A 26,812-nucleotide genomic window follows, 5' to 3' on the forward strand; every position below is an offset into this window, starting at 1 on the left:
GACAAGTGGAACAACTAGAATCGTTCCCAAGTGTAGGTAAGATATAATGAGAGGATGGAGGTGGAAAGTAGGGAGACCCAGAGAGAAGTGGGAAGGTCATATTGGGCCAAGATGGTGGTAATATCCAGCAGAACAGATGGTAGGACAGACTATGAGTTCATCTTTTTTATTTCGGCTCCCCCCCTCATCCTTAATAATTCTTTGGGAATATTTCATGGCTCTGTGATGCAGGTACAGAATTCGAGTGAGGAGACTACACCCTCAGTGTCCAGCTGTCTGAGTCTTAAGTGTGCTTCAAATGATGGAGAACTATTGCTTCTTTATGAGAAGAGTTAGTACCTCGTAGCTAAGCTTAAGCTGGAGCTTATGCAATATTGATTCCATTTTATGTATACTGTTGGCATGGAGGTTCCTCCTCCTCTTTTCTTGAACATTATGAAATGAATCTATATTTCTCAACATTTGGGTATATCAGATAAATACATTAAGTAAAGGAATCTTATATATTGCTCCCTGCATAGTTTGCTCTTTCTTGTTTCTCTTTTATCTTTACTAAATTAGCACAGGGAGAGACCTTGAAATGTTCTAATCAGGAGAGATTAGAACATCATATTTCTAGAGAGGTTGGTTGGACAGAACAGGGGTCCCAGTGAGAATCAAAGCTTCTGTTTCTACTTGGAAGTGTACCTGTGTAGAATAGAGGGCTACAGGAAATATCCTAGAATATTCCAATGTCCTTGCGGGAGATCATTAGGAGAGGCAGGATCTGGTACCAGATCAGTGTACTATGACATGTTTGTCAGTCATCTGATGTGAGATTCTCAGAGCCAATCCCATATGGTAGGGCTGAGTGCAGAGTGATGAAGAACCTGTGAAAGCCTTTGATTGCATGTTAAAGATGAAGCTCTGATTTCCGGGAGTATTTTCTTACCTGACTGAATGTCACCCTTCTGTGGGGATGAGATTCTGTGCTTTTCCTCTGTTGATGACCACTGACTGAAAATCATTAGAGGATCATGTCTAGAAAGCATTCCTTATTTAATTTCTTAAAGAAGAAAACATAGAAAACATTTTTATCCACTTTCAAATTGAGGATCAAGGGGAATGACATCAGTGAAAATGTCAGAGTAGGGAGCTCTGGCTTGTGTCCATCCCCAGAAACACTGACATACGTGTTAAAACCTGTCAAAATGATCTTATCCACACATGTAAGTTTTCTTATCTTTTCACCCTGTAGATTTATCTTTCATTGAAACTTTACTTACTACAGGATGTGGAGAATAAACAAGGAAGTAGGAACTGTATTTCCTGATGAGAGAATCACTAAGTCACATTAGCTGTTCTGAGCTATGTCTTACTCACCGTGACTCTAATTAAAACAAACAAACAAACAAAATACTTTTTTTTTGTAAGTCAGTTCTGACATTTCCTCGTTAAAGACAAGGTAACAGATACAGACTTAGATCTACCAGAATTGAGCACACTTTTGATTGTACCTGTGTTGAATATATGAGCATGACCTGCTACAAATCTTCATTATACTTATTGCCACAACTGACAAATTCCCTTTTTCCACTCCTGATATGTTGCATGTAAAGAATGCATAGGTCACTAATCCCAGCTGGTCACAGGTAAACTCTGCCACATGGATTACTGCATGTTTTCCTGCTGGAAGACCACACATTCTCGAGTATCATGCCTGCAGAGTATCTGGGTTCTTCTTTTTTTCTGGATAAAGGTTAGATAATCACCTAATTTTATGAGAAATATATAAATTGTATTTGCATATTCTTCAGGTTTTTATTTATCCATTCTCTTTCAAGTCCTAAGTGCAAATATTAAAGTGATTTCCAAGAGGGTGGTAAATAAGACATCTACATTTATGCTCCAAAATTAGCAATAAATCATAATACAATTGTAAATGCATTAATGTGTGATTAATATGTAGATACTTATGTAAATACAAGTTTAGTAATGCTTTGTGGAGAGCTTCAGAATCTAGGTATTAAAAAAAAAAAGAAGAAGGAGTTTTTGAAACTCTGAGGGAATTATAGAGAAGTCTTTGTGTGTATAAATATCACTCTGAAATAATGCATTTTCTCAGAAGTAAACTAGGCATAAAATTGTAGGAAAAATCTTCATGAAATGAAAGAGCATGTGAGATGGCCATACAAGAAAAAGAATATTCTCAGAGAATAATGAACAGTGTGGAGTTCAGCAGAAGGGTCATACAGATTCAGAGAGTAAAACTTTGTAGAGCCTAATTGTGAGTTCCTCATATTTCATCTTTGGAGACACGGTAGTCATTGGAAATATGATGTTATAAGATGACGTTAACATACTTAAACACTTTCATTTAGAAATGACCACTTAGAACCAGAATAAATGAAAGAGAAGACAAAATTATGTTTTTGTTGATTTTTAAAGACCTCAGGTGAGTGTTGATAATTTAAAAATACATGATGTCTTTCACTGCAAAGTAAAAGAGCTGTTACAGTGGAGGATTACTGGACTGAATGTCAATATTATGACATAGTATGAGTGTGTTTCGTGTTTGGTAATTGCAATCATTGTTGCTTTTGTTGTGGTCATCCATTTACAATGCTTGGTGTCAGTTGATTTATCTCTTGTAAAAATAAAATACAGTGTGTGTGTGTGAAAAAAACATACATGATGTCTTGACTAAAGTTGTATGGAATTTGAGATCTGGAAAAAGCATTTCTTTTCTGTAATGCTAGGATGCTAATTGGACATTTTTGCAAGAAAGAGATTTCAGGATGCAAATCTCGTGTCTCTAAGGTGGGAAGTCAGTTCATGGCGGAACATTCTATTAAACTTGTGTGAGTGGAGAAATATTTCTTTGGAAGGAAGAGGTCACGAATCCCTTTTTAATAGTTACTGGTTTATAGTATACCGAATGAGCAAAATGGCTATTTCTGAACTTTAGAAACAAATAATATAGTTTTTCTGCATTTATAATATGAAGCTGATGTAAAATATCAAAAATTCTTTATTTTGAAAAGCAATATAATCAATTTGACATAATTCATATATATTGAACCTGTGGTACACACACACAATAAAACTTATATTCAGAAAATTTTTTGCACTTAAGAAATATTTTCAAGTGTAGTTGATTTACAATGTTGTGGGTTTTTAAAATACATGCTTATTGGAGTATAATTGCTTTATAATACTGTATTAGTTTCTGCTTTACAACAAAGTGAATCAGCTATATGTATACATATATTCCCCATATCCCCCCCTCTTGAGCGTCCCTCCCACACTCCCTATCCCACCCCTCTGGGGGACATAAAGCACCGAGCTGATCTCCCTGTGCTATGAGGCAGCTTACCACTAGCTACTTTACATTTGGTAGTGTATATATGTCAGTGCTACTCTCTCACTACGTCCTTGTCTCCCCTTCCCCCCTGTGTCCTTAAGTCCGTTCTCTATGTCTGTGTCTTTATTCCTGCCCTGTCACTAGGTTCGTCAGTACCATTTTTCTAGATTCCATATATATGTGTTAGCATACGGTGTTTCTTTTTCTCTTTCTGACTTACTTCACTCTGTATGACAGACTCTAGGTCCAACCACCTCACTACAAATAACTTAATTTTGTTCCTTTTTATGGCTGAGTAATACTCCATTGTATAGATGTGCCACGTCTTCTTTATATATTCATCTGTCGTTGGACATTTAGGTTGCTTCTATGTCCTGGTATTGTAAATAATGCTACAGTGAACATTGTGGTACATGTATCTTTTTGAATTATAGTTTTCTCCAGGTATATGCCCAGTAGTGGGATTGCTGGGTCATATGGTAGTTGTATTTTTAACTTTTAAGGAATCTCCATACTGTTCTCCATAGTGACTGTATCAGTTTACATTCCCACCAACAGTTCAGGAGGGTTCCCTTTTCTCCACACCCTCTGCAGCCTTTATACATTGTTGTATTAATTTCTGCTGTGCAACAAAGTGATTCAGTTTTATATATATATAGATATATAGATATATATCTATATCTATCTATCTCTCTCTATATATCTCTCTCTATATATATGTATATCTATATATCTATATATATTCTTTTCCATTATGGTTTATCACAGGATATTGAATATAGTTTCCTGTGCTATACAGTAGGTCTTTGTGGATTGTCCATCCTATGTAGAATAGTTTGCTTCTGCTATTCCAAAACTCCCAATCTTTCCTTCACTCTCTCCTTGGCAACCACAACTCTGTTTTCTATATCTGTGTTTTTGTTTCTGTTTCGCTGACATGTTCATTTGTGTCCTGTTTTCGATTCCACATATAAGTGATATTATATGGTATTTGTCTTTCTCTCTCTGACTTACTTCACTTAGTATCATTATCTCTAGGTCCATCCATGTTGCTGCAAATGGCATTATTTCATTCTTTTTTATGTCTGAGTAATATCTACTGTATACGTATATCACACCTTCTTTATACATTCATTTTTCAATGAACATTTAAGTTGTTTCCATGTCTTGTCTATTATAAATAGTGCTGCTATGAACATAGGGTTTCATGTATCTTTTTGAATTATAGTTTTGTCTAGATATATGTCCACAAGTGGAATTGCTAGATCATATGGCAACTCTCTTTATAGTTTTTTTGAGGAACATCCATACTGTTTTCCATAGTGGCTGCACCAACTTACATGGCCCCCGACAGTGTAGAAGGGTTCCCTCTTCTCCATACCCCCTCCAGCATTTGTTAATTGTAGATTTTTTTTTAATGATGGCCATTCTGATCAGTGTGAAGTGATACCTCATTGTAATTTGGATTTGCATTTCTCTAATAATTAGTGATGCTGAGCATCTTTTCATGTGCCTATTGGCTATCTGTATGTCTTCTTTGGAGAAATGTTTATTTAGATCTTCTACCCATTTTTCCATTGAGTTATTTATTTTGTTATTGAGTTGTATGAGCTGTTTGTATAGTTTGGAAATTAAACCCTTGTCAGTCTCATCATTTGCTAATATTTTCTCCCAGTCCATAGGTTGTATTTTCATTTTGATTATGGTTTCCTTTGCTGTGCAGAAGCTTATAAGTTTGATTAGTTCCTGTTTCTTTTATGCTTTTATGCTTTCTTTTATGCTTTTACAGTAAGTCCCCTACATATGAACAAGTTCTGTTCCAAGAGTGCGTTTGTAAGTCCAATTTGTTTGTAAGTCCAACAAAGTTCGCCTAGGTACCCAACTTACACAGTCGGCTATATGGTATGGTACCGTAATAGGTTTATAATACTTTTCACGCAAACAATACATAAAAAACAAGCACAAAAACAAAGAAAACATTTTTAATATTACAGTACAGTAACTTGAAAAGTACAGTAATACAGTACAACAGCTGGGATACTCGGGCTGGCATCGAGGGAATAGGCGAGAAGAGTTACTGATTGGAGGAGGGAGAGGAGGTGGGAGATGGTAGAGGTGAAGGATTATCAGTAGTAGGAGACAGAGGGCAAGCTGCAATTTCACTCATACCTGACGTTGATGGCAAATGTTCTGGTTCCTTGTTGGATTTAATTCCATCTACCCTCTTGAAAGAATGATCCATTGATGTCTGGGTAGTAGCTCTTTTTTTCTCATCATTGATGACAAGGTAGCACTGGATTGCATTCTGAATGGCTGCTGCCACCTTTGGGTCCCATTCTACGTTCGGGTCCTGTGCCTCAAAAACTAACATTGCTTCCTCAAATAACGAAGATTCCCTTGCCATTTTCTGTGTCGTGAATCTCTTCAGTTCTTCAGTTACTTCTTCTTCTTCCTGTCCCTCTTCGTCCTTTCTCTGGGCCTCCAATTCCATCAGTAAGCTCCTCATGTTGCACAGCAAGGAGTTCAATGAAATCGTCCTCTTGCAGATCTAGCTCCAGCTTCTCGCTGAGGGTCACTACGTTGCTGAAGACCTCTTCGGACTTCTGATCTACCTTCTCAAATCCACAAAAATCATGAACAAACTGTGGGCAAAGGTTCTTCCAAACCCCATTCATGGTGACCGCCATACCCTCACACCATGCAAAGTCAATGTTTTTTATGGTCTTGTAGATGTTATAGTCCTTCCAAAGTTGTCCCTAGGTTGTTCCTGATTTGTTACTTACCTTTACTGCCTGACAAAAAGTGTGACATAAATAATATTTCTTGAAAGTCGTTATAACTCCCTGGTCCATAGGTTGGATGAGCAACGTAGTATTTGGTGACAGATGCAGTACTTTGACGTTGGGATGAAAGTCATCCATGAATGGGGGGTGGCCCAGAGCATAGTCGAGCAGCAACAGAATGTTTTGCTGGAACGTCCTTCTCCAAGCAATATTTCTCTACATCTGGGATAAAGTGGTGGTAAAACCAGTCCTGGAACGTGGCCTGTGTAATCCAGGATTTGGGGTTATGCTTCCACACAACAGGAAGAGAGCCCTTAGCTAGGTTTTTAAGGGTTCTTGGGTTCTCTGAATGATAAACTAAGAGAGGTTTCAGCTGCAATTCACCGGAAGCTTTGCCACCAAACAACAGTTAGCCTATCCTTTGCTGCTTTACAGCCCGGCATCAACTTTTCCTCCTTACTGATGTAACTTCGGTCTGGCATCCTCTTCCAGTATAGTTGTGTCTCATCCACATTAAAAACCTGGTTGGGTAAATACACACCATCATCAATAATTTCTCAAAGTGTTTCTGGAAGTTCCTGGACAGCTACCCTATCTGCACTTGCTGCCTCTCCACTTACTTTTACATTGTGAAGGTTGGCTCTAGCCTTGAACCGATGAAACCAGCCATGGCTGGCATTAAAAGATGTGCGCTCTGATTCTTTGCCGTGTTTCTTCTTCAAGTCTTCATAAAGGCTTTTAGCTTTCTCTTGAATCAGAGTTAAGTTGAACAGGACTCAGCGCTGATGTTGATCCTGCATCCGCACACTGAGAAGTTTCTCCATCTCCTCCATCACTTTTCCATGCTTCTTCGATATTTTGTCAACATCGTCGGCACAGCAGACTTCACATGTTCCATGATCTTGTCCCTGTTCTTTAGATTCCTGCCAATGATTGAATGATTCATGTTATAAGAATGAGCGATGTCTAACATCTTTTTGCCTCGCTCCACTCTCTCAATTACTTTCACTTTTGTTTCCATCATTATCGCTTGGTGCTTCTTAACAGTACCAGCTACATCACCTCTGCTTTTACGCTTGCTTCCAGACATCTTGGGCTTGAAATAAAGATACTGTACTACTGTACTCTATACAGTACTGTAAAGTACACAAAAGCACAACCACATATAGAGGAAGCACGCACGTGACAATGTGTGCCAGACACGTGAACTAACTTACATGATTTGACATGCAAATGGACGTTTACATCTTTGAAAGTTTGCAACTTGAAGGTTCGTATGTAGGTGACTTACTGTATTTGTACTGCCTAAGGAGAACTACCTAGGAAAACTTTGGTATGACTTATGTCAGAGAATGTTTTGCTTATGTTCTCTTCTAGGAGTTATAAGGTGTCCTATCTTATATTTAAGCATATAAGCTGTTTTGAGTTTATTTTTATGTATGGTGTGAAGGTATGTTCTGACTTCACTGATTTGCATACGGCTCTCCAACTTTCAAAACACCACTTGCTGAAGAGACTATCTTTTCCCCATTGTATATTCTTGCCTCCTTTGTCAAAGGTTAATTGACCATAGGTGTGTGGGTTTATTTCTTAGCTCTCTATTCCATTCCATTGATCCATGTGTCTCTTTCTGTTCCAATACCATGTGGCTTTGATTACTGTAACTTTGTAGTATTGTCTGAAGTTTAGGAGGGTTATGCCTCCTGCTTTGTTCTTTTTCCTGGGGATTGTGTTGACATTTCTGACTTTTTATGGTTCCAGATACATTTTAGGATCATTTGTTCTAGTTCTGGGGAAAATGTCATGGGTAATTTGATAGGGATGACATTAAATCTGTAGATTGCTTTGGGTAGTATAGCCATTTTAACAGTATTAATTCTTCCCATCCAAGAGCGTGGGATGTCTTTCCATTTCTTTGAATCATCTTCAGTTTCCTTTACTAGTGTTTTGTAGTTCTCAGCATATAAGTCTTTCACCTCCTTGGTGAGGTTTATTCCTAAGAATTTTATTTTTTTGATGCCATTTAAAAAAAGATTGCTTGTTTACATTTCCTTTCTGATATTTCATTGTTAGTATAAAGAAATGCAACCAGGGACTTCCCTGGTGGCTCTGTGGTTGAGAATCTGCCTGCCAATACAGGGGACATGGGTTTGAGCCCTGATGCAGGAAGATCTCACATGCCGTGGAGCAACTAAACCTGTGTGCCACAACTACTTAGCCTGCACTCTAGAGCCAGAGAGCCACAACTACTGAGCCCGTGTGCCACAACTACTTAAGCCTGCGTGCCTAGAGCCCATGCTCCACAACAAGAGAAGCCACTGCAATAAGAAGCCTGCGCACCACAAGAAAGACTAGTCCCCACTGGCCACAACTAGAGAAAGCCCGTGCACAGCAATGAAGACCCAATGCAGCCAAAATAAATTTTAAAAAAAAGAAAGAAAAACCAAGAAATGCAACCAATTTATGTATGTTAATCTTGTATCCTGCTACTTTGCTGAATTTGTTTATCAGTTCTAGTAGTGTTTGTGTGGAATTTTTAGGGTTTCCTTTATATATATTATCATGTCATCACATATAATGACAACTTTACCTCTTCCCTTCCAATTTGGTTAGATTTTATTTCTTTTTCTTGTCTGATTGTTGTGGCTAGGACTTCCAATACTATGTTGAAGAGAAGAGGTGAGAGTGGGCATCCTTGTCTTGTTCCAGATTTTAGTGGGAAGGCTTTCAGCTTATGAACATTGAGTATTATATTGGCTGTGGGTTTGTCATAAATAGCTTTTATTATGTTGAGATATGTTTCCTCTATACCCACTTTGGTAAGTGTTTTTATCATGAATGGATGTTGAAGTTTTTCAAATGTTTTTTCGCCATCTATTGAGATGATCGTTTGTTTTGTGTTTTTCCTTTGTTGACGGGGTGTATCATGTTGATTGATTTGCATATGTTGAAACAACTTTGTGACACTGGGATGAATCAAATTTGGTCATGGTGTATGATCCTCTTATGTGTTGTCGGATTCGGTTTTTTAATATTCAGTTGAGAATTTTTGCATCTATATTTATCAAAGATATTGGCCTGCAGTTTTCTTTTTTGGTAGTGTCTTTCTCTGTGTTTTTTTTTAAAGTCTTTATTGAATTTGTTCCAATATTGTTTCTGTTTTATGTTTTGGTTTCTTGTTTGTGAGGCATGTGGGATCTTAGCTCCAAAACCAGGGATCGAACCTGCACCCCCTGCACTGGAAGGAGAAATCTTAACTGCTGGACCACCAGAAAAGTCCCCATGTGTTTTTTTTTTTTTCTTTCTAAGTAAATTTCTTTCTTTCTTTATTTTTGGATGCATTGGGCGTTCGTTGCTGTGCTCGGGTTCTCTCTAGTTGCGGTGAGCGGGGGCTACTCTTCATTGTGGTGTGCAGGCTGTTCATTGTGGTGGCTTCTTTTGTTGCAGATCATGGGCTCTAGGTGCGCGGGCTTCAGCAGTTGTGGCTATCAGGCTCAGTAGTTGTGGCTCGTGGGCTGTAGAGTGCAGGCTCAGTAGTTGTGGCACACAGGCTTAGTTGCTCCGTGGCATGTGGGATCTTTCCAGACCAGGTCTCGAACCTATGTCCCCTGCATTGGCAGACTGATTCTTAACCACTGTGCCACCAGGGAAGTCCCCTCCTCATCTGTTTTTGATATCAGCATGATAGTGGCTTCATACAATGTCTTTGGAAGTATTCTTTACTCTTCAATCTTTTCGAAGAGTTTGAGAAGAATCAGTGTAAGTTCTGCTTTGTATATTTGGTAGAATTTGCCTGTGAAACCATCTGATCCTGGACTTCTGTTGGTAGGGAGTTTTTTAAAATTACAGATACTATTTTTTTTAAATTTTATTTATTTATTTATTTATTTTTGGCTGTGTTGGGTCTTCGTTTCTGTGCGAGGGCTTTCTCTAGCTGCAGCGAGCGGGGGCCACTCTTCATCGCGGTGCATGGGCCTCTCACTATCGTGACCTCTCTTGTTGCGGAGCACGGGCTCCAGACGCGCAGGCTCAGTAGTTGTGGCTCACGGACCCAGTTGCTCCGCGGCATGTGGGATCTTCCCAGACCAGGGCTCGAACCCATGTCCCCTGCATTGGCAGGCAGATTCTCAACCACTGCGCCACCAGGGAAACCCTCTATTTTGCTTTTAGTGATCAGTATGTTCAAGTTATCTATTTCTTCTTGATTCAGTTTTGTTCAGCTGTAAAAAAACAAAATATATTTTTAGGTTATGTTAGCACCTAAATACTTACCATGTATTAGACCACAAAAGAGTGAAGAAAAAAATATTAAAATATTTTTTCAAATACAAAAAGTATTGAAATGTTTTTAAGAAATTGGTATAATAATACTAATTACAATAATGACAAATTGTTCTTAACTTAAAGACTACTTATATCTAAGATGCATATTATATGCTTATTGTTTTATTATTTTTAAATACATGGAATGTTTTCTCCTTTCTAATGTAATTCTTTTATTTTACCTGTATATTGTGAAGAAAATTTAGTTGCACATAATATAAAAAATTACACTTTAATAGGAGATATTAATCCATTTACATTTACTATAGTACTGAAAATACTTATGTTTAGAGTTCCATGTCATTGAGTGCTCTTTTTTATTTATTTATTTTTAAAAAAGATTTAATTTGGGGGGGGGCACAAATTATTTATTTATTTATTTTTAACATCTTTATTGGACTATAATTGCTTTACAATGGTGTGTTAGTCTCTGCTGTATAGCAAAGTGAATCAGCTATACATATCCATATATCCCCATATCTCCTCCCTGTTGCGTCTCCCTCCCACCCTCCCTATCCCACCCCTCTAAGTGGTCACAAAGCACCGAGCTGATCTCCCTGTGCTATGCAGCTGTTTCCTACTAGCTAGCTATTTTACATTTGGTAGTATATATAAGTCCATGCCACTCTCTCACTTCGTCCCAGCTTACCCTTCCCCCTCCCCATGTCCTCAAGTCCATTCTCTATGTCTGCGTCTTTATTCCTGTCCTGTCCCTAGGTTCTTCCCAACCATTTTTTCTTCCTTTTTTTTTTAGATTCCACATATATGTGTTAGCATACAGTATTTGTTTTTCTCTTTCTGACTTACTTCACTCTGTATGACAGACTCTAGGTCCATCCATCTCACTACAAATAACTCAATTTCATTTCTTTTTATGGCTGAGTAATACTCCATTTTATATTGAAGATGTGCAACATCTTTTTTACCCATTCTTCAGTTGATGGACACTTAGGTTGCTTCCATGTCCTGGCTATTGCAAATAGAGCTGCAATGAACATTGTGGAACACGACTCTTTTTGAATTATGGTTTTCTCCAGGTATATGCCCAGTAGTGGGATTGCTGTGTCATATGGTAGTTCTATTTTTAGTTTTTTAAGGAACCTCCATACTGTTCTCGATAGTGGCTGTATCAATTTACACTCCCACCAACGGTGCAAGAGGGTTCTCTTTTTTCCACACTTCTGCAGCATTTATTGTTTGTAGATTTTTTTGATGATGGCCATTCTTACCTGTGTGTGGTGATACCTCATTGTAATTTCGATTTGCATTTCTCTAATGATCAGTGATGTTGAGCATTCTTTCATGTGTTTGTTGGCAATCTGTATATCTTCTTTGGAGAAATGTCGATTTAGGTCTTCTGCCCATTTATGGATTGGGTTGTTTGTTTTTTTGATATTGAGTTGCATGGGCTGCTTGTAAAGTTTGGAGAGTAATCCTTTGTCAGTTGCTTCATTGGCAAATATTTTCTCCCATTCTGAGGATTGCCTTTTTGTCTTGTTTACATTTTCCTTTGCTGTGCAAAAGCTTTTAAGTCTCCTTAGGTCTCATTTGTTTATTTTTTTTTTTTAATTTCCATTTCTCTAGGAGGTGGGTCAAAAAGGTTCTTGCTGTGATTGATGTCATAGAGTGTTCTGCCTATGTTTTCCTCTAAGAGTTTTATAGTGTCTGGCCTTACATTTAGGTCTTTAATCCATTTTGAGTTTATTTTTGTGTATGGTGTTAGGGAGTCTTCTAATTTCATTCTTTTACCTGTAGCTGTCCAGTTTTCCCAGCACCACTTATTGAAGAGGCTGTGATTTCTCCATTGTATATTCTTGCCTCCTTTATCAAAAATAAGGTGACCATATGTGTATGGGTTTATGTCTGGGCTTTCTCTCCTGTTCCATTGATCTATATTTCTGTTTTTGTGCCAGTACCATACTGTCTTGGCTACTGTAGCTTTGTAGTATTGTCTGAAGTCAGGGAGCCTGATACCTCCAGCTCTGTTTTTCTTCTCAAGATTGCTTTGGCTGTTCGGGGTCTTTTGTGTTTCCATACAAATTGTGAATTTTTTTTGTTCTAGTTCTCTGAAAAATTCCATTGGTAGTTTGATAGGGATTGCATGGAATCTGTAGATTGCTTTGGGCAGTAGAGTCATTTTCACAATGTTGATTCTTCCAATCCAAGAACATGGTATATCTCTGTATCTGTTTGTGTCATCTTTGATTTCTTTCATCAGTGTCTTATAGTTTGTTGAGTAAACGTCTTTTGTCTCCTTAGGTAGGTTTATTCCTAGGTATTTTATTCTTTTTGTTGCAGTGGTAAATGGGAGTGTTTCCTGAATTTCTCTTTCAGATTTTTCATCTTTAATGTATAGGAATGAAAGAGATATCTGTACATTAATTTTGTATCCTGCAACCTTACCAGATTCATTGATTAACTCTAGTAGGTTTCTGGTAGCATCTTTAGGATTCTCTATATATAGTATCATGTCATCTGCAAACAGTGAGAGCTTAACTTCTTCTTTTCCAATTTGGATTCCTTTCATTTCTTTTTCTTCTCTGATTGCTGTAGCTAAAAATTCCAAAAGTGTGTGGAATAATAGTGGTGAGAGTGGGCAATCTTGTCTTGTTCCTGATCTTGGTGGAAATGGTTTCACTTTTTCACCATTGAGAACGATGCTGGCTGTGGGTTTGTCATATATGGCCTTTATTATGTTGAGGAAAGTTCCCTCTATGCCTACTTTCTGGAGGGTTTTTATCATAAATGGGTGTTTAATATTGTCGGAAGCATTTTCTGCATCTATTGAGATGACCATATGGTTTTTATCCTTCGGCTTTTTAATATGGTGTATCACATTGATTTGCATGTATTGAAGAATCCTTGCATCCCTGGGATAAACCCCACTTGATCATGGTGTATGATCCTTTTAAGGCGCTGTTGGATTCTGTTTGCTAGTATTGTGCCGTGGATTTTTGCAGCTATGTTCATCAGTGATATTGGCCTGTAGTTTTCTTTCTTTGTGACATCTTTGTCTGGTTTTGGAGTCAGGGAGATGGTGGTCTCATAGAATAAGTTTGGGAGAGTTCCTCCCTCTGCTATATTTTGGAAGAATTTGAGAAGGATAGGTGTTAACTCTTCTCTAAATGTTTGATAGAATTTGCCTGTGAAGCCATCTGGTCCTGGGCTTTTGTTTGTTGGAAGATTTTTAATCACAGTCTCAATTTCAGTGCTTGGGCTTGGTTTGTTTATAGTTTCTATTTCTTCCTGGTTCAGTCTTGGAAGGTTGTGCTTTTCTAAGAATTTGTCCATTTCTTCCAGGTTGTCCATTTTATTGGCATATAGTTGCTTGCAGTAATCTTTCATGATCCTTTGTATTTCTGCAGTGTCAGTTGTTACTTCTCCTTTTTCATTTGTAATTCTATTGATTTGAGTCTTCTCCCTTTTTTTCTTGATGAGTCTGGCTAATGGTTTATCAATTTTGTTTATCTTCTCAAAGGACCAGCTTTTAGTTTTTTTGATCTTTGCTGTTGTTTCCTTCATTTCTTTTTCATTTATTTCTGATCTGATCTTTATGATTTCTTTCCTCTGCTGACTTTGTTTTTTTTTTTTCTTTCTTTCTCTAATTGCTTTATGTGTAGGGTTAACTTGTTTATTTGAGATGTTTCTTGTTTCCTGAGGTAGGATTGTATTGCTATAAACTTCCCTCTTAGAACTGCTTGTGCTGCATCCCATAGGTTTTGGGTCTTCATGTTTTCATTGTCATTTGTTTCTAGGTATTTTTTTATTTCCTCTTTGATTTCTTCAGTGATGTCTTGGTTATTAAGTAGTGTATTGTTTAACGTCCATGTGTTTGTATTTTTTTACAGATTTTTTCCTGTAATTGATATCTAGTCTGATAGCGTTGTGGTCGGAAAAGATACTTGATACGATTTCAATTTTCTTAAATTTACCAAGGCTTGATTTGTGACCCAAGATATGATCTATCCTGGAGAATATTCCACGAGCACTTGAGAAAAAGTGTATTCTGTTGCTTTTGGATGGAATGTCCTATAAATGTCAATTAAGTCCATCTTGTTTAATGTATCATTTAAAGCTTGTGTTTCCTTATTTATTTTCATTTTGGATGATCTGTTCATTGGTGAAAGAGGGGTGCTAAAGTCCCCTACTATGATTGTGTTACTGTCGATTTCCCCTTTTATGGCTGTTAGCATTTGCCTTATGTATTGAGGTGCTCCTATGTTGGGTGCATAAATATGTACAATTGTTATATCTTCTTCTTGGATTGATCCCTTGATCATTATGTAGTGTCCTTCTTTGTGTCCTGTAATAGTCTTTATTTTAAAGTCTTTTTTGTCTGATATGAGAATTGCTACTCTAGCTTTCTTTTGATTTCCATTTGCATGGAATATCTTATTCCATCCCCTCACTTTCCGTCTGTATGTGTCCCTAGGTCTGAAGTGGGTCTCTTGTAGACCACATATATACCGGTCGTGTTTTCGGATCCATTCAGCCAGTCTATGTCTTTTGGTTGGAGCATTTAATCCATTTACATTTAAGGTAATTATTGATATGTATGTTCTTATTACCATTTTCTTAATTGTTTTGGGTTTGTTATTGTAGGTCTTTTCCTTCTCTTGTGTTTCCTGCCTAGAGAAGTTCCTTTAGCATTTGTTGTAAAGCGGGTTTGGTGGTGCTGAATTCTCTTAGCTTTTGCTTGTCTGTAAAGGTTTTAATTTCTCTGTCGAATCTGAACGAGATCCTTGGTGGGTCGAGTAATCTTGGTTGTAGCTTTTCCCCTTTCATCACTTTAAATATGTCCTGCCAGTCCCTTCTGGCTTGCAGAGTTTCTGCTGAAAGATCAGCTGTTAACCTTATGGGGATTCCCTTGTATGTTATTTGTTGTTTTTCCCTTGCTGCTTTTAATAATTTTTCTTTGTATTTAATTTTTGATAGTTTGATTAATATATGTTTTGGCATGTTTCTCCTTGGGTTTATCTTGTATGGGACTCTCTGCACTTCCTGGACTTGATTAATGATTTCCTTTCCCATATTAGGGAAGTTTTCAACTATAATCTCTTTAAATATTTTCTCAGTGTCTTTCTTTTTCTCTTCTACTTCTGGGACCCCTATATTCGAATGTTGGTGCGTTTAATGTTGTCCCAGAAGTGTCTCAGATTGTCCTCAATTCTTTTCATTCTTTTTTCTTTTTTCTGCTCTGCAGTAGTTATTTCCACTATTTTATCTTCCAGGTCATTTATCCATTCTTCTGTCTCAGTTATTCTGCTATTGTTTCCTTCTAGAGAATTTTTAATTCCATTTATTGTGTTGTTCATCATTGTTTGTTTGCTCTTTAGTTCTTCTAGGTCCTTGTTAAACGTTTCTTCTCTATTCTCCATTCCAGTTCCAAGATTTGGGATCATCTTTATTATCATTACTCTGAATTCTTTTTCAGGTAAACTGCCTATTTCCTCCACATTTGTTTGATCTGGTGGGTTTTTACCTTGCTCCTTCATCTGCTGTGTGTTTCTGTGTCTTCTCAATTGGCTTTGGGGACTGTGTTTGGGGTCTCCTTTTCGGAGGCTGCAGATTCATAGTTCCCGCTGTTTTTGGTGTCTGACCCCAGTGGCTAAGATTGGTTCAGTGGGTTGTTTAGGCTTTCTGATGGAGGGGACTGGTGCCTGTGTTCTGGTGGGTGTGTCTGGATCTTATCTTTCTGGTGGACAGGTCAGCATCTGGTGGTGTGTTTTGGGGTGTCTGTGACCTTATTATGATTTTAGGCAGCCTCTCTGCTAATGGGTGGGCCTGCATTCCTGTCTTGCTAGTTGTTTGGCATGGGATGTCCAGCACTGGATCTTGCTGGTCTCTGAGTGGAGCTGGGTCTTAGCGTTGAGACAGACATCTCTGGGAGAGCTTTCACCATTTGATATTACAAGGTGCCGGAGGTCTCTGGTAGACCAATATCCTGAACTCGGCTCTCCCACCTCAGAGGCACAGGCTTGACACCCGGCTGAAGCACCAAGACCCTGTCAGCCACACGGCTGGGGGTGAGAGCAAGAGGTAGCTTTGGTACATCTCAAAGACCATCAATGAGATTCACTGACCATTTTCTCTCCAGAAGTGAAGAAAACAAAATTCAGACTTTGGCTTGTCAGCCACTTTGGTAGCCAACCTCCAATATGGCCCTAATTATCCCCTAATTATCTCCCAGTCTTCATGTACCTGTGTGGCTCCTCACACTAGAAAAGGGTTGACTGTTTACCTAATAAGAAATTGCAGAAATGACAAATTGCAGCTTCCAAAGTTATAAAAGACATTGCAGCTTCTGCTTTGGTTTCTGCTAGATCACTCATCCTGGGGTAAGCCAGCTGCCATGTCATGAGGACACTCAAGCAGCCCTAAGGAGAGATCCATGTGGCAAGGAACTGAGGCCTCTTACCTACAGCCACGTGAGTGAGTCATCTCAGAAGTCAAAAGATTTAATTTTATTTATTTTTGGTTGCATTGGGTCTTCGTTGCTGCACAGGGTTTCTCTAGTTGTGTCAAGCAGGGGTTACTCATCGTTGTGGTGCACGGGCTTCTCCTTGCGGTGGTTTCTTTTGTTGTGGAGTATGGGCTCTGGGTGCATGGGCTTCAGTAGTTGTGTCATGCAGTCTCAATAGTTGTTGCTTGCAGGCTCTAGAGCACAGACTTAGTAGTTGTGGCACACAGGCTTAGTTGCTCTGTGGCATGTGAGATCTTCCCAGACCAGGGATTGAACCCCTGTTCCCTGCATTGGCAGGCAAATTCTTACCCACTGTGCCACCAGGGAAGTCCAGTGTGCTCTTTTTTAAACCTAGTCTGTTTTCATTATTTTCTATCTTAATGATTCTTTATTAAAGAAAAAAATAATACTCCTTTCTACCCCTCCTCTTTGAGGATTATATATGAAGAAGTATGTCTTACTTATTAACCTCAAATTTTCACCTTACATTTAAGAAGTAATCACAATGTCAAGTATGTAATACCTTTCACTTCCACCTTGAAAAGCATGGATATTAAAGTGCTAATATAATTACCTTCCCTAGTCTATCTTTTTTACTTTTTCTTATGTATAAAAAACAACTAAAAACATGCATGGTTTGTAAGGAAATGACAAATTTCAGAAAATTCAGCATCTGAATACACTCTATACATAGCTTCTAGATAAAGACACAGAAAATTGCCAGATACTCAGAGGCCCCCTGGTCCCATTCTAGTGACTCCCCTTAAGGTTTAATATTGTTCTGGTATCTAACAAAAAGATAACTTTACCTGTATTTTGTATTTTATATAAATGTTATGGCACAGTAAAATCACTTTTGGATTGGGCTTTTTGTATTTTATGTTGTTTGTGAATATGCCTATATGGTTGCCTGTTGTTGTGATCATGCATTGCCACTGATGCATAGGCTTCCATAGTGTAAATATTTAACTATTAATTAATTTATTCCAATGTGTATTACAATATGAGTGATTTTCAGTTTGTGTCTATTGAGAACAGCACTGGTATATAAATTCTAGAACTTGAGCTTTGCTAGTGTGTGTATAAATTATTGTTCAGTATACATGTAGTAGTAAAATTTTCGAGTCATAGCTTTCTTGTGTTTATCTTTTTAGATATTTCTAAATATTTTCAAAACATTTGTATGATTTTTCATCTTCAGCAGCAATGAATGAGATTCAAGGATTATACACATTCTTGTCAAACTTGATAATACCTGTCATTTTCATTTGAACTTTCTGGTTGGTGAGTGATAATTCCAGGTATCACGTTTTTGCATTTAATTGACTACTAAGAAGCCAAGCATCTTTTGATATGTTTACTTAACATTCTGTACTCTCTTTTTTGAAATGTCTTTTGGTATATTTTCCCCATTTTGCTATTCCATTATCTTCTTATTGAAGACTTCCTTTTTTTTTAACATCTGAAGACTTCTTATTTAGGAGTTTTTAATATATGCTTGATATGAGTTCTTCTCTCTTTCTGTCTCTCCTTCTCTTTCTTTAGATGAGTGTCAGTTTTTAATGTTAATAACATCTAATTTGTTATTTTCTTCTTTATTTATTTATTTATTTAGTCTTATTTCTATTTATTTATATAGTCTTCTTATCTGTAGCAGAACACATTATTTATTCTAAACCACAAATATGTTTTCATTTCTTTCATAAATCTAATTATTAAGCTTTAAAATTAAGTTAACTTTCTAAACTAAATCTGTTGTATCATAGTGAGTACTAATTTTTCTATGACAGCTGAAAGGTTACATTTATTCAGAAAATGTTGTATTCAGTTTTCTTTTCATTTGCTCCTACTTCTCATTGATTCACAGTGGTAAACATCACTTCATCCATGGATCTGACTTTTCTCTGATTTCTCATGGTCATTCTTACTAATTCGTCTTGCCTCCTGAAATCTTTAGCAATCCCATTATTCCACAGAAGCAAAAACCTTCCTTGGGCCTTTTTCCTCAGAAGATTGATTATTCCCACATTTTAAATGGGAGATTGCAATAAGTTAGGAGAAAATGCCACAAGGGTCTCTCATTTTTTTTTCACATCTTGTATCAGCCTCTGCTTGCACTCTCTGTTCAAAGATTTTTGTACAACACATTGATGGAAGATGCCAGTTGTTTCTCTCCTTGGGGAAAAGACAGATTAATTACCTGACAAATAAAATAAAGAGAGTGTCTTGCTCTGTTCAAATGTTGGACAGGATTGCTTGCATCCTAATTTAAATGTTTCAGGTGACTGAAGCTTAAGATTCCTAAGCTTTAATCCATACTTGCACCATGCACAGCACCCAACAGGAGTGTTTTACATAACCCCATGAGACACTTGTGTGCAAGTGGAACAGATAAAAATATAAAACTATTGCTGTTTTTTTGTGCCATAAAAATGATTTTTTGTCTCATTTAAAATATTTTTTTCTAAAATCCAAAAACGTGTCAAGCTAAAATATTGTTATTTCAAATATGGTAAAATCGAAGACCCTTCAAATTTCTTTCCAGTTTTGTTGATGATGGAGTGCTGTCAGAGATATGACTTCATTAAACACAATAGGTAAGATTCCTTCATAGGCCTGATTGGGGAACATGAAAATAATCCCCAGAAAAATCTGGACATTTTCTAGTTCTCAAATATTGGTTAAGATGGTAGAAAGGACCCTTCATTGTCCTATATGTTAATGCAGATCAATTGTGAGAGGTGGGGATAAAACAAGCAGCCTAAATATCCTTTATGTTTGTTGTACTACTAGTAGAAAGAGGAAGGGTCAACATGTCACCATGGTTGATATAGCAAATAAGCTGCTTGAAACTACACAGAAATGTACGTGCTTGTATTTTCTGTGCAGTTACCCTCTCTTTTGGTGTGCCCTGATACCTCCCTCAACTTATGTACCAACTCCAGCAGCATTAAGCAGAAATCCAAAGAAATCTATTCTTTGGAATTATGAGGAAGGGAAGAGTCGAAATTTTTATAGCATGCTCTATACAAGGATACACGTCACCATTCTTATCTATGTCATGCCATGCATGGAGGGTCAGTAGGTTCAGGGGATTCTGGAAGCACCAAGTTCTGTGGGGTTAATCACAGCTGCGTTCATGGGCAGTAAAAGAGAAGGGCCTTATCTTGGTCACTTTCTCAATGCTAGTAGCTACAAAAAGAAGAGGACAGCAGACACCTTAGGGAGAAGAGCCAACATTAAATGAAATGTCCTAATTACTCTAGGCAACCTCTCATGATGGCCTCCCATAGCTCCTCAAATCCCTACATACTTGCACAAGGGATAGTGTAATATTACTGGAGTGTCTGACTGCAGATTAACATTATTTTTGTTGAAAAAAATAAAAATAGGTTCAAGTGATAGGGTTTGAAAAGGGTTCACAGTGCGAGGGAAGCTATTGTAACAATGTGGACAGAACCCTTTGGATGGATTCATCATGTTTTTTTTTTTTTGCTGCTTCAGAATCTGTAGTAGAGATTGGTGTGTTCCATGATGCATTCCCGCTTCTTATAAGTTTTAAATGGAATACCCCATTAGGAAGAAGTGCACGTAAGGAAGATTAGTGAGTCAAACTCCTCTGCCCTCTGTCAGCAGTGGGTGCAAAGGGATTTAGACCAAGTGCTTTCATCCTTTGATGTGCAAAGTTTTCACTATATGAATGATGTTTTGTTTGTTTGCAGGTCAGGAGCCTTGGTCTCAATATCCCTGTTTAAAGTGTTATCACGTGTCTGCCAGAAAGAATTGCTGATGATACTGGAAAAAATTGAGAGTTATCCTTAACAATTAAGGGTTTTGTAGCAACATGGATGGACCTAGAGATTGTTATACTGAGTGAAGCAACTCAGACACAGAAAGACAGATATCATATGATACTGCTTATATGAGTAATCTAAAAAAGAAAAAAAAGGTACAAATGAACTTATTTACACAACAGAAATAGAGTCATGGATATAGAAAACAAACTTATGGTTACCAGGGGATAAGTGGGGAAGGGATAAATTGGGAGATTGGGACTGACATATACACACTACTATATATAAAATAGATAAGTATTGATAAAGACCTGCTTTATAGCACAGGGAACTCTACTCAATGGTCTGTACTGGCGTATACGGAAAAATAATCTTAAAAAAAAACCAAGGGTTTTGGGATTATATAATAAGTATAAATGTGCAAACCTTTAACATGAAAGGAAAAATCAGTTAACTCTGTGGTCCCTGTTATGGTGTAAACAATTTGTACCTCTAATTTTAAAATTTTGAAACCCAGCTCCCATGTTGATGGTATTAGGAGGTGGAGTTTTGGGGAGGTGATTAGGTCATGAGGCCAGAGACCTCAAACATGGGCTTAGTGACCTAATAAATGTAACACACAGAAGATCTTATGCCCATTCCATGATTTCATTGCCGAGCGAGAAGATCCACATTATGAACCAGAAATTGGTCCCTCGCCAGACACTAAGTCAGCTGGCAACTTGTTCTTTTTTTAAAAAATTAATTAGATAATTAATTAATTAATTTTTTGGTTGTGTTGGGTCTTTGTTGCAGTGTGCGGGCTTCTCACTGGGTGGCTTCTCTTGTTGCGGAGCACAGGCTCTAGGCGTACGGGTTTCAGTAGTTGTGGCTCACGGGCTCAGTAGTTGTGGCCTTTGGGCTCTAGAGCACAGGCTCAGTATTTGTGGTGCACGGGCTTAGTTGTTCCATGGCATGTGGGATCTTCCCGGACCAGGGCTCGAACCCTTGTCGCCTTTATTGGTAGGCAGATTCTTAACCACTGCACCACCAGGGAAGCCCCTGGTAATTTGTTCTTGAACTTTTCAGCCTCAGCAATTATGAGAAAACAAAAATATTCTGTTGTTTATAAAATACCAAGTCTCTCATATTTTGTTTTAGCAGTCAAAGAGCTGGCTGAGGAGAAATATCTGTGAGCTTGAAGACATATCAAGAGAAACCTTTAAATCTCAAGAGAAAAGAGAAAATGGGCAGGAAAGAAATCAACAGAACAGAGTAATCAATAATTGTGGAACAATGAAAAATGCTGTGACCTATACATAATGGGTATAGCAGGAGGAGAATAAAGATAACAAAGAACAGAAAATATTTTTTAAAAATGACTGAGAATCTCCCCAAATGAATGTCTGACACTAAATCCACAACATCCAAACTTAGAGGAACATACGAATAGTAAAGAAAACTGACCAATATCTCTCAGGAACATCAATGCAAAAATCCTCAACAAAATATTACCAAATCGAATCCAACAATATTTTGAGAGAATTTTATATCATGAATGAGAGGGAATAATCCCGGGTATGCAAGGCTGGTTCAACATTCTAAAATCAAATAATTATGTCCATCATATCAACACCCTAAAGACAATCATTAGCATATCAATAGATTCAGAAGCCCTTTGAAAAAGTCTAACACCCATTCTTCATAAAAACTCTCAGTTAAAGAAATAGACTGGAGCTTTCTCAAGTTGATAACAAAGATTTACAGGAAACTTTTATCTTACATCATGATTAATGGTCAAAAACATGAAGCTTTTCCACTAAGTTCAGGTAAAAGCAAGGATGTCCTCTTTCATGAATCCTTTTCCATATTTTACTTCAAGTCCTTGCTAATGCAATAAGGCACGAAAATAAATAAAACAAATACAGATTGGGTAGAAAAAAATGAAAGCAACCTAAATAAAATGTGGACCAATATACTTTATGGACACCTCACCAAAGAAAATAGACACTATGCATATAAGTATACAGAAGAATAATCCAGATTACATGCTGCCATGCAAAAGCAAATTAAAAATACAATTACATACCACTACGTAACACTTAGAATGGCTAAAATGTGAACAATGACAAGAACAAATTCTGTAGGAGATGTGGAACAATAGGAAATGTCATTTGTTATTGGTGGAAATGAAAAATAATACAGCTACTTTGGTAGTCTGATTGACACTCGCTATAATATTGAACATTCCCTTACTGTACAATCCGGCAAGTGTTCTCATGGATATTTACTGAAAGTAGTTTAAAACATACTTCCAGACGAAAACCTGCATATGGATATTTATAGCACCTAATTCAATATTGCCAAAATGTGAATGAAACTAAGGTGTCCTCCAATAGGTGAATGAAATGATATAGTATTAATATATTCTGGGAATGGGATAATATTGAGCACTAAAAAAGTAAGCTATCAAGCCATAAAAATAGATGGGGATTCTTATTTTCTTTTGAAATATAGGTGATTTTCTTTATTTTGTAATTTAAATTTTATTGGAGTATAGTTGATTTACAATGTTGTGTTCATTTCAGCTGCACAGCAAGTGATTCAGTTACACATATGCATATATTCATTCTTTTTCAGATTCTTTTCTGATAAAGGTATTCTCAGAATATTGAGTAGAGTTCCCTGTGCTATACAGTAGGTCCTCGTTGTTTATCTATGTTATATATAGTAGTATTCGTATGTTTACCCCAAGTTCCTGATTTATCCCTACCCCCCACCTTTCCCCTTTGGTAACCATAAGTTTGTTTTCCAAGTCTGTGAGTCTGCCTCTGTTTTGTAAGTTAGTTCATTTGTATCAATTTTTAGGTTCCACCTAGAAGTGATATCATACAATATTTGTCTTACTCTGTCTGACTTACTTCACTTAGTACAATCATCTCTAGGTCCATCCATGTTACTGCAATTGGCATTATTTTCTTCTATTTTATGGCTGAGTCATATTCCATTATATATATGTATCACATATTCTTTACCTATATTCATATGTTGATGGACATTTTGGTTGCTTCCATGTCTTCGCTATTGTAAAGAGTGTTGCAGTGAACATTGGGGAAGATGTGTCTTTTCGATTTATGCTTTCCTCCAGATATGCGCACAGGAGTGAACTTGCTGGATCATCTGGTAGCTCTATTTTATTTTATTTTATTTCATTTCATTTCAATTTCAATTTTTTTGGAGAAGAGTTGATTTACAATGTTGTGTTACTTTCTGCTGCACAGCACAGTGAAGCAGTTATACATATATCCAATCCTTTTTGGATTCCTTTCCCATACAGGTCATTACAGAGTATTGAGTAGAGTTCCCTGTGCTATACAGTGAGCCCTTATTTGTTATCTCTTTTATATATAGTGGTGTGTATATGTCAATCCCAATTTCCAATTTATCCCTGCCGCCTCCCCTTACTCTGGTAACCTCCATTCTGTGCTCCATAGTGGCTGTTACCAATTGGCATTGCCACCGATAGCATAGTATTGGTGGCGCAGTGGTTAAGAATCTGCCTGCCAGTTCAGGGGTCACAGGTTCGAGCCCTGGCCCGGGAAGATCTCACATGCCACAGAACAAGTAAGGCCGTGCACCACAACTACTGAGTCTGCACTCTAGAGCCCACGAGCCACAACTACTGAAGCCTGTGTGCCTAGAGCCTGTGCTCCACAACAAGAGAAGCCACCGCAAAGAGAAGGCTTCGTACCACAACGATGAGTAGACCCCGCTTGCTGCAGCTAGAGAAAAGCCGCGTGCAGCAATGAAGACCCAAGGCAGATTAAAAACAATAATAATAAGTAGTAGGTTTCTCTTTTTCCCACACCATCTGAAGCATTTCGTGTTTGTAGACCTTGTGATGATGGCTGTTCTGAGTGGTTCCAGGTGATACTTCTTTGTACATCTGATTTGCATTTGTCTAACATAAAGCAATGGTGAGCATCTTCATATGTGCTTTCTTTTGAACAGTGTGAGTAAAATTTACCCCTTGAAAAAGGGTTATTGAAAGGTTGCCTTGTTTTGAAGTCTATTTCGATTACCTACCCTAAGACATTTTTTGAGGGCTGTTGTCATTTACAGCTCCCCAGGCATTGTGAATATGAAGTGCCTATAAGGTCCAGTTTTTAGAGTTGTTGTTATGGGAAACAGAAGGCGGCAGGATTTCTACTGTCCCTGTCTGGTTACTGACACAACCTTAGATGTAGGGAAAGTCCTGTTCCTGGGTTTTAAATTAGAGTGGAATGTGCCTGACCAAACATGTAAGGGCTTCTGTCCCATTCCTTCTTCCCCCTTACCCTTCATCCCCCGAACAAATACAAACCCCTGCAAAATCACCTGTTGAGGGTGCTGTCTTGCAGAGTGGGATGACCCTAATGAAGAAGGCTGGAGGTCGGAACCCAAACCCCAGGATATGTTGAGACCAGGTGATTTTCCAAGTGTCATCCAGCCCAGAGAGTCCACCATCCTTTGGGTGTCAGAGGGTTGATTTAGTAGTATGAGGGCACACTTAGATCTGGAGATTGTGATCCCATGCAGAGGGGACCAGGTACTACATGTTCAAGGGGGGTGAATTAGCTGGCATATCCTCCCGAGGTCCTCAGGCCCACAACAGTCCAGTCTTGGGACCAAATTGGGTCTGTGTCCAGGGATGTGACACTAGCACGTTCACCGCGACTGAACGAATTTAGTGATCATTTTTCTTTTCTGTAATTTAATTTTAAATTTATAATGGAGTATAGTTGATTTACCATGTTGTGTTCGTTTTTGACATACACCAACATGATGCATTTATACAGAGATGACTATATATTCTTTTTAGAATTATTTTCCCATTGAGGTTACTAAAGCGTGTTGAGAAGAGTTCCAAGTGCTCTACAGCAGGTCCATGTTGATTACAAGTTTTCTCTCTGTAAATATGTATATACTAACTCCAACCTCATGATTTATGCCTCCAACACACCTTTCCAGTTTGGTAACCATAAGTTTGTGTTCTAAGTCTGGGACTCTGTTTCTGTGTTGTAAGATAGTACCTTTCTATCAATTTTTAGATTCCACCGATAAGTAATATCATATGATATTTTTCATTGTCTGATTTATGACACTTAGTGTGAATGTATCTAGGTCCTTCCGAGTGGCTGCAAATGGTCTTATTTCATTCACTTCATGGCTGAGTAATATTCCATTGTACATATCTACCATAATTTCTTTATCCATTCTTCCTTCCAAGGACTTTTAGGTAGCTTCTAAGTAGAGGCTCTTGTAAACAGGGCTGCATAAATTTTGGAGTGCCTGGGTCCTGTCAATTTACGTTTTTTCCAAGATACAGGCCCAGGAGTGGAAGCACCATATGCTCTGAAGCTCTGGTTTTTAGATTTTTAAGGAATCACTACCCACTTCTCCAGAGTGGCTGTTAGCAATTTACATTCCCACCATCAGCTTGTCAGGGTTCCCTTTTCTCCACGCCCTGTCCTGCATTTCAGGTTTTACACTTTGTGAGGTTGGCCATTCTGACTGGTGCGAAGTGATATCTCTTTGTAGTATTAATTTACATTGCCCACCTGTTTTGTTGGCCAAAAATGGAGTAAGGGTTTTTCCTGAATATATTAAGGAATAACGCATACGGCCTTTTTGGCAAACTGCATCATTGGCGATGTTCAGCAGCTTTGCATGTGCTTTAATGGCGAGTGCAAACTACCTCTTGAAATTCCTTTCCTGCACTTCTGCCTTGCTTACAAGACCTTTAGGAATACTTGGCTGAAGAAATGACTCCATTAGAGGTGTCAATTACAACCCTGCATGTTTGTGAATTGCAGTGCCCCTGAGCACCGGTTTTCAACTTGTTGTTTAGGGAAGCAGACACAAAGGGGCAGGATTTCTACAGACCCATTCCGGTTACTGGCGCACCTGAAGGATAGGGAAATTCTTCTTCCAGATTAGGAAACTAGAGTGGCATATGCCTGTCCAAACATCTAAGGCTTGTGTCTCATTCCATCCCCCCATTCCCCTTCTTCACCGGAAAATTCCAAGCCGTGAAAAACTGGCTGTTGAGTGTGCTGCCTTCCCAAAGTGGGGAGACTCTAAGAAA

Source organism: Eubalaena glacialis, chromosome 2 (genome assembly GCF_028564815.1).
Source record: "Eubalaena glacialis isolate mEubGla1 chromosome 2, mEubGla1.1.hap2.+ XY, whole genome shotgun sequence".
Taxonomy (NCBI): Eukaryota; Metazoa; Chordata; class Mammalia; order Artiodactyla; family Balaenidae; genus Eubalaena; species Eubalaena glacialis.